Genomic DNA, 8,528 nt, shown 5'->3' on the forward strand with positions numbered 1-8,528 from the left:
CACAGTGTGTTTCCAAATGGTGCTTGTCTCCTTTTCCTTTAGGAGAATCCACAAGACTGCAGCCAGCACTGCTGGTTGACTAATCCAGGTTGCATAGGTTTTCACTTTTCAGCCCCACTATAAAAGCCTGTGCTGATAAATACTAGGTCTATTTTTTTGGTTTTGTTTTTACAATTGCACAGTCATTCTTAATTGTGGAGATAACTTTGTATTTGATTGGATAATTATCCTTTGCTATTGTTTAAATAACTTTTTCTTATAATCTCTTTTCTATACACCAAATTGTACTTCTAGCACTCATGTATACATTTATACAGCAAAAGTAAAGCCATAAGGAGGTAGCCCTAGCACAGCTAGGACATAGCAGTGCCTGTATTAAAACCAGTGAAGTCAAACACTGATGTATCCTGTGATGCTCTGCCTCAGTGGTGCAATATAGATGTGTATTTTAATGGTGCTCTCATAGTACTTGAACTCTTAGCTATATTGAAAGGCAGTTTTTCATCCTTTATGTTTTTGGAACATGTTGAAAGCATATCATCTATGTTTTTCATAGATCCCAGAGAGACTTCCCTCTAGCTTTTCTTTTCCCTGCATACGGCAAACCCTGCCTTGTTTGGATGCTGGGGAACTCTTGTTAGTCGTTAGTGAGGTAAGAAGTGGGATGTGAGTTAACTGTCTGTACTTTAATTAAATGAAAAACTCAGGATTTTCATTGGATTCTTAGTTTTGGACCTGATTTTTTTGAGTCAGAGCTGCTGTAATTTTTCTGATTTGTCTTTTTTAAAATGAGCTGAACTTTTGTGAGATGGGTTCTACAGCAATTTTAAGAACTGCTGGAGAAATTAGCTGAGAATGATAAGTAGCATTTTTCAGTCATCCATTTGTAAAGGCTTCAAAGAAGTCTCATTAACTCCATTTCACATGTGGGGAAGGTAGGGCCCAGAAGGTTGTGATGACTTGCCCCAGACCATCTGACAAGGTAGAAACAGAAGTGTAGTAGTTAAGGAGCTCTGACTTGTAAGTTGTGGCGTATCTAAAGATGTACCACAGCCCTCTTGAGAAGAGATACATCACACTCTAGCAGTAAATAGCAGAGATTTTAACCTTTAGCAAAGGCACTTATTTAACAGCGGTAGTTCAGAAAACAAGCTGAGTGTCTAAAGAGTAGAAAAACCTGGTGCTTTGCACCTTCTCTCACTCGGACAGCTTGCACTCATGGACTAGCAAGGAGAAGTTTTCTTCTCTGCATGAACTAAAGTGTGCCCCCATAGCTGAGTCAGTTTTCCCATGATTTCCACTCTTATTCAATGGGGGGAAAAAACAACTACCACACAACTTTTTTGGGTACAGAATGAGATTCTGCTGTTTTATAGTGTATCCAGCTGTTGATGGTAGCTGGGCATTCAGGCTCCCATGAGAGAATTATTCTTCCTTTTGTGCAGACACCCAAATTTCCTTAAATACTGTCTGATCTAACATCTTATTAGATGAGCCATCTGATGCTTAATCATAATATAAACCCCATGTTTATCACAATAGATAAGACAGACCAAATTCTGAATCTCTGTCCAGGATTGTGCTCTCTTAACCTAAGTAGGCAGAGGAGCAGAAGTATTTGTGCTGCCTTTCCTAACTCTGCTGTCTAAAATAAAAGCTTTTCAGCAGCCAGAGAAAGAACACATCTGATGTTTTTCTTGCTTCTCTCACAGGATTTCTTAGACAGAGAGGGAAGCAAGCAGCAGAATAACAGTTTTATGTACTCTCCTGCAAGAAACTGAGCAGAAACATGAAGAAACTGCGGTGTGGAAATATGGGAAGCTACAGGCAGGGGAGCTCATTTCTGAAATACTTTGAAATTATCTTTTTTTTTAATTTATTTTACTTATGTCCTTCAGAATCTCAGTGGCACCCATTACATTGAGTGGTTACAGCACAAGAACTGAAATGTGAGTTCCTAACTAGCAGTAGAGGAAGTGGAGATGTATTTACATCTGTTTAAATGGAGAGCAGTGTAAACATTACAATGACATTTTCTTGTTAAATTTTTATAACAGCAGTGAAGAGGAAGCTTGTTGAAGGAGTACTGCCCACCAAAAGCTTTTGCTTTAAAAATGATATTATATTTCTAATGTTTTGTGCTGTTGTTTTGCACTGATAAAGCATCTGTGTGTATTTTTTTATATGTTTTTTCACTAAAAGCACACTGCGGGCTAAGGGAGATCAAGATGAAGTTTTCATTTAATTCAGAGCTTTGGAATTCAGCCCAGTGGAACTTGTATCTTTTGAAGCTCTAATAATTAACATGCCTGCATTCCTTAAACTGCCTTGCTCACCAGAATGTGCTTCCTGCAGTCAAATGAGGGTAAGGACAATGTCTGGCCAACAGGAAAAGGATGGTGGCCTATTCTGGAAGAATTCCTGTCTTTGGGCTGGTCATCAGGGGTGAGGTTTCACATGAGCAAGGGGTGGTCAGAAGTCTCCTGGTTCCTTTGCACACATACAAGGCTTTTCACATGCAGCTCTCTCTCTTCAGGCCCTTTTTTTTCTTTCTTTATTTTAAATTAAAAAACAAACAAAAAAAACCTACAACAATTCTCGTTTGGAATTTTCTCAAGCAAAAGTCTTACGAATGTTATAAAGTCCATTCCCTGTACCAAGGAAGAATTGATTAAACTAATGTCGCTTCTCATAGAGGTTTGTCAGATATTTTCTTAAATGCCACCCATAATGACCTCTGCTTTTTTTTCTTCTTTGTTAGAGAACTCTTTCCCCCATATTTCTTGAGCTGCAGTTCAAGCAGATTGCTTCTCATCCTGTCCATGCAAGGCCTGGAAAACAGTTTGTTCTTCTTTCTTTTTCAGTCCTACGCACTGTTATCAAGTCTCTTCTCAATCCTTTTCTCTAAAAAGCCCCAGTTTATTCAGTCTTTCCTTCTACGTCAGGTTTTCTGGACCTGTGATTAGTTTCCATTGCTATCCTCAAGACTATCTCCATTTGGCTCCATCTGTGGAGTGCAGCGTCCAAATGGGGCAGAATATTTCAGCTGAGCTCTTTCCCATGCTGAGAAAGAAGAAGCATCTAGCCTGTCTGTATGTTTCACAGTCCTAATAATGTTGCTGTTCCAGCACTTAGGCCAACAGCTATTCCTCAATTCAAGTGTAGAGCAGAAATCTCTAGCCTACAGCCACAGTAAAGGAGATACTCAAACACCACATTTCATCCCTCCTCTGGCTCCAGGTGGACTGGTCGCTAAATCCACAGAGGGTTCTTACTTAGCTTCCTTTATCTTTTCTTTCCTCTCTGCACCAAAAGGGTGACGAGGTGTGCCTTGCCAAGGCAGTCTGCCTACAACTAAGATTTCCTATACAGCTGTAGAAATAAAGAACTGTTGAACATGCCTGCTCTTCGCCCCACCCTTTCCCTGGCTCCAGTTTGCCCTTTGTAGCTGGAGTGCCCTACTCTGATGTCTACACTTGCAGGGATGCAGACAAGGTCTCAGGGTACAAATGCCTGTCCCTCTTATCCTTTTTTTTTTTTTTCCTCTTTTTTCCTCTTTTTTTTTTTTTGAATGACAGACATATACTGCAGGAATGTGGCATGTTTTGTATTGTGTGGCTGGGGCTGATCTCCCTTATTGTGGTGGACTTTTTTCTGGTATGTTATGGAGAGAAAAGCTTTTAGGTTGGTAGTTCATACTTCACTCTCAGGTAACAGCGAAAGCTCCCCATGCACTCAGCAGGACTGCGTGGGACATCCCTATTCTGACACAAAGCTTGAGCGTGGCTTTTTTGCCCATTATGCTTTTGGCAGAGATTCAGTGCTTTATTTCACTGATGTCTCTGGCAGAAAAAGGGAACAGGCAGTCCTGAAAACTGCTTTAAAGGCAACCACGTCTGAAGCTGAGGATGCAGAAGCTCACTCTTTTGAGATGCTAAGAGCACTCACCTGCCTCTGGAGGTCAGCAGAAGGAAAAGTTGCTAAGCGTTTAATGGGAGGCTTTTACCACCCGGTAGGATAGGAACCAACACAAATCAGCACATAATGGCCTGGCTGCCTGCTCATGTGAAACTGACCCGTAGAGTGAAAGAAACTAAGAATGTAATCTCAAAAGGGAGTGGAAATGCATTGCACTTGGATGTGTGTTTGGGGAGACTGAGTACAATCAGAAGTGATTTTTGTCACTTTTTTTTTATCACATACCAATGTGTGTTGCAGAATAAAAATAATGTATATGCCAAATCTAATAGAGCAGGCATTCCGAGCTGTGTAGAGAAAGGCAACATTTTCTTATAGTAGGAAAAGCATATTTTTTTCCAGCCTTTCATTACTCAAGCAACAGCTGCATGTATTTACTCTCAAACTCTTCAATAGAATCTACCTTTCAGATGAGAATAAGCAAGAAAAAAAAATAGTATTTCTAGGCAGTGGACAGAGGTAATGTTGGGTTTCACAACCACATCTAACTCTACATTTGACAGGCCATTCTATCTGGAGATAAGGTAAAGACACTAAGAAAATCATTCAGTATCATTAACACTCTGTATTGCAAGATACTGATGTTGTATTGTCAGGAATGTTTCCCTTCAAACTGAGAATAGAAGAAAGGTATTACTGTGTAGTGCGAACAGTTCAGTTCACGCAGTGAGTACATCAGTACATGAAAGGGAAAGCAAGAGAAAGTGTCAGCATGCTGTTACCTGGACCAGGCATATGATCAGCTGTTGCATCTTAAGTAATTTATCATGTGCTGACTTTGTGTCCACTTAAGTCTACAGCAAAAGTGGTTTGTCATAAAACTGGGTCTTTTTTTTTTTTTTTTTTTTTTAAGGGATTGTGTCCAAACTATCATGCCTTTTTTATTATAAGAGATTATCTTTTACATTTCTTAGCAATAAGCACCAGTCCTGCTCAGAACCACAAAAGCTGTGGCTTGCCTGTATGTGCAGCTTTGCAGTGTCAGAGATGGTCACTCATATGTCATCTTCGCTAATTGGAAGCACGGAGAAATTGATTGAATGCAGCCACGGGCTGCAGGTCTGTAGCAGTTAGTTGCAATGTCTCGTAACTGAGAAACACAAATGTGCCATGGTTTACTCTTGCCATGAACTTCATTTAGGTACCTCATATCAGTCCATGTTACTATGCAAAGTGTCTGAAAAGTAACTTTTGTAACTGGCTTTGGCTTTAATGAAAACCACAGTCCTTTCAGGAACTGAACAATAAAATTGTTAAGCATTTGTTTCGCTAGCTGAATTTCCAGTGTCAACGTATTTAAGGAGTATGGTACCATTGGTTTTCATCAGAGAGATAAGATTGTGAGGTAAGAGATAAAGAGTACTTAATTTGTACACATACAAATTTATTACGCGAGTAAACAATTATGTAAAAACATAGTGGGAAATTTTTCAGTCAAAACAGATATCCTGTCATATCTGTTCTGAGAGTCTGAGAATCTGATTTTCCTGCTGTTGTATTTTAGCTTGAACTTGATTTTCTAAGTTTCCGTAGGACTATCCAGATTGGTTAGCTACTATAGCTATATTTTGAAATTTATTTTCATTTTCTCTTGTAGTCTATCTAGTATCCATGGGTTCCAGGAAAAATCTTGACATAGAGGCTGGGTCATTTTTCAATTTAATATTTTTTTAGTTTTTATTTTCCTCCTTATAGATACAGACTATAATTGTTTTTTTTTTTTAGTACTTTACTTGCAATAAAAAAAAAAGGGTAAAAACAGAATTCTGGCAGAATGAAATCCAGAACCATAACAACATAATGAAATAACACAAATACTATGGTGTTGAAATTACTGGATGTGCTTTATGGATTGTGCAATTTCTCGCCAACGCTTAGGGAGAAGTGGGGGCTAGTTGCAGGGCCTGCTCACAGGGCACAGCGTTGAGATGATGACTCCTGAGCTGAGGTTCCTGGCACGTTAGGAGGGCTCCAGGTCTTCCCCTTTGTCATTTGGGGCTGGAAGCAGCAGCAGTATTCTGCTAGGAGGCAGAGGCAATCTGTTGTGTGGAGTTAACCTGCAGCCTGGATGACACCTGCATGGAGCCACTTGGTGTGCAGAGGGCTGGGACTACTACCCAAACACTTTTGTCTTAAAAAAATAAAATAGAAATCTCTCAGTCATCGCATATGAAGGAGTTTTGTGAGAAGCAAAGTTCCTGAAGTCTACTTCTAGATGCTTTTTCTTATAGAATCACAGAATCATAGAGGTTGGAAGGGACTTGTGAAGATCATTGAGTCCTACCCTCTGCTAAAGCAGTTTTCCTTTAGCAGGTTGCACAGGAAAGCATCAAGCAGGTTTTGAATATCTCCCGAGAAGGAGATTCCACCCCCTGTCTGGGCAGCCTGTTCCAGTGCTCTGTCACCTCAAAGTATAGATTTTTTTTTCCTTATCTTTGTACAGAACTTCCTATGTTCCAGTTTGTGCCCGTTGCCCCTTCTTCTGTCAGTGGTCACCACTAAGAGCCTGGCCCAATCCACTTTGGCATCTGCACATTAGATATTTACAAGCATTGATAAAAATCCCCTTCAACCTTCTACAGGCTGAACAATCCTAAGTTTCTTAGCCTTTCCTCATAAGAGCTCCTAATCATCTTTCTAGCCCTCCACTGGACCCTCTCCAGTTGTTCTCTGTCTTTCTTGAACTAGACACTGGAGTCCAGAACTAGACGTGGTACTCCAGATGTGGCCTCAACAGAGCAGAGGGGGCAGGATCACCTCCCTCAACCTGCTGGCTGTGCTCTTTTTCATGCTCCATGGAGTACCATTGGCCTTCTTGGCCCAATAGAAAATTCTCTTCAGCTTCATTTAGCAAACTTGTAGGAATGTAATATGTTTCTGTATGGGAACCATTGATCAGGCCTGAACCTCTGATTCACCACTCAAGACAAGCAATGAGTCATCCCTAGGAGTAGAGGTGAATGCAATTCACCTGTGCTACTGGAAGGGGTGGAGCCTGCTCCACCTCTCCTAGATCCCATTCAAGTGCTGACTGCTACTGAGGAAGGATTTCTTTCTGGAGATTGCTCCTTGTGGAGTTTATTGCAAGCCTACAACACCGGTGAGCATTTTTCATTTATTATCTTTCTACCACAGTAGTCCTACTTACCTACTGTACCTCTGTACACCTATTGATTGTACAATTTCACACCTGTGTTTCTCTTAAAATTCCAGTGAAATAGGAATGTGCTCAGAAGTTCTTAAGGGAAGACACTCATCATCATTACACATTTTCAGTATCTTAAGGAAGTAGGCCAAGAATAATAACAATATCAGTTGAATAAAATATTAAGTCACATAAGGATGCTATTGCACACAGACTCCCTGTTTTGCAGGATATCATCTGGAAAATGAATTATACATTACATAGGTTTGCCACAAAGTCCGTTGTCTGCAGATTCTTTAGTTGGACAGATCTCTTATCTTCTGCTCTTCCCCATATGAAAGATAGGCAATGGGGAAAAAAAAAAAAAAAATAAGAGATGCATTAGCTTATTTAGATTGTAGGAAATAAAGAGGAAATGAGTTCTGATGGTTTATGTGCTTTCAACATTATGTAAAATAATAGGTTTAACGTCAGTCAGCTGTGTCAGAGGGAGCTGGTTTGTATTCACAGATAGACAGTATGGTCTGGAAGGGACTTCTGGAGATTGAGTCCAACCCTCTGCTAAAGCAAGTTCCCTACAGTAGGTTCCACAGAGGAAAGTGTCCTGATAGGTTTTAGATATCTCTAGCAAGGAAGACTCCGCAACCTCTCTGGGCAGGTTGTTCCAGTGCTCTGCCACCCTCACAGTAAAGGTTTTCCTTGTGTTCATATGGAACTTCCTGTGTTTTCTATCTGCAAAATTAACTAAGTACATATTTTTGAGTTTAGCTTTAGGATCCTACTTCTTCAAATGTTAGGCAATTCTTAACACAGTAAGTGATGCCTGCAGAGATGATTAGGACGTGCTGTATTAGAAATAGCTGTTGATTGCTGAGCTGAGGTCCCTCATCTTTGGAAAAAAAAGCTATTGATTTTTCAGGAAAAAAATCCAAGTTAAGCAATTAAGAAAAGAATTTCTTTGTAATATCTTGTAATAAAAGCATAAAAACAGGGTTGAATCCAAAGTAGGCAAAACAATCATGTAAGCAAGTCTTTTGGGGAACATTTTATGTTGATTTATTTATTTATTTATTTTTCAAAAGTCAAGAAAATAACAAGTGGAGCAAATGCACACACAGAAAAATAATACTGTGTCTCATGTCTCCAAAATGATGAAATGAACGAAAACAGTAGGTTGGAGAACTCTTCCAAATGTCTTAGTGCCCCTCTGGCCAGAGAACTGATTGATTTTGAAGCAGAGGAGGGTTATTAATATTAATCTCCTCCAGTTATCCTGATAGCACAAACCATGGACTTTTACTGTACAGTTTTAACTTTGAGCCGAGAACGTTTGAATTAGGTATGAAAAAATCTTATTGACACAGATTTGAAGTCATGGAGAATTTATGGCATCCTTTTGTAAGCA

This window comes from Centrocercus urophasianus, unplaced genomic scaffold, assembly GCF_019232065.1.
Source record: "Centrocercus urophasianus isolate 14NV4802_14NV808 unplaced genomic scaffold, USGS_Curo_1.0 seq_10, whole genome shotgun sequence".
NCBI classification, from domain to species: Eukaryota; Metazoa; Chordata; class Aves; order Galliformes; family Phasianidae; genus Centrocercus; species Centrocercus urophasianus.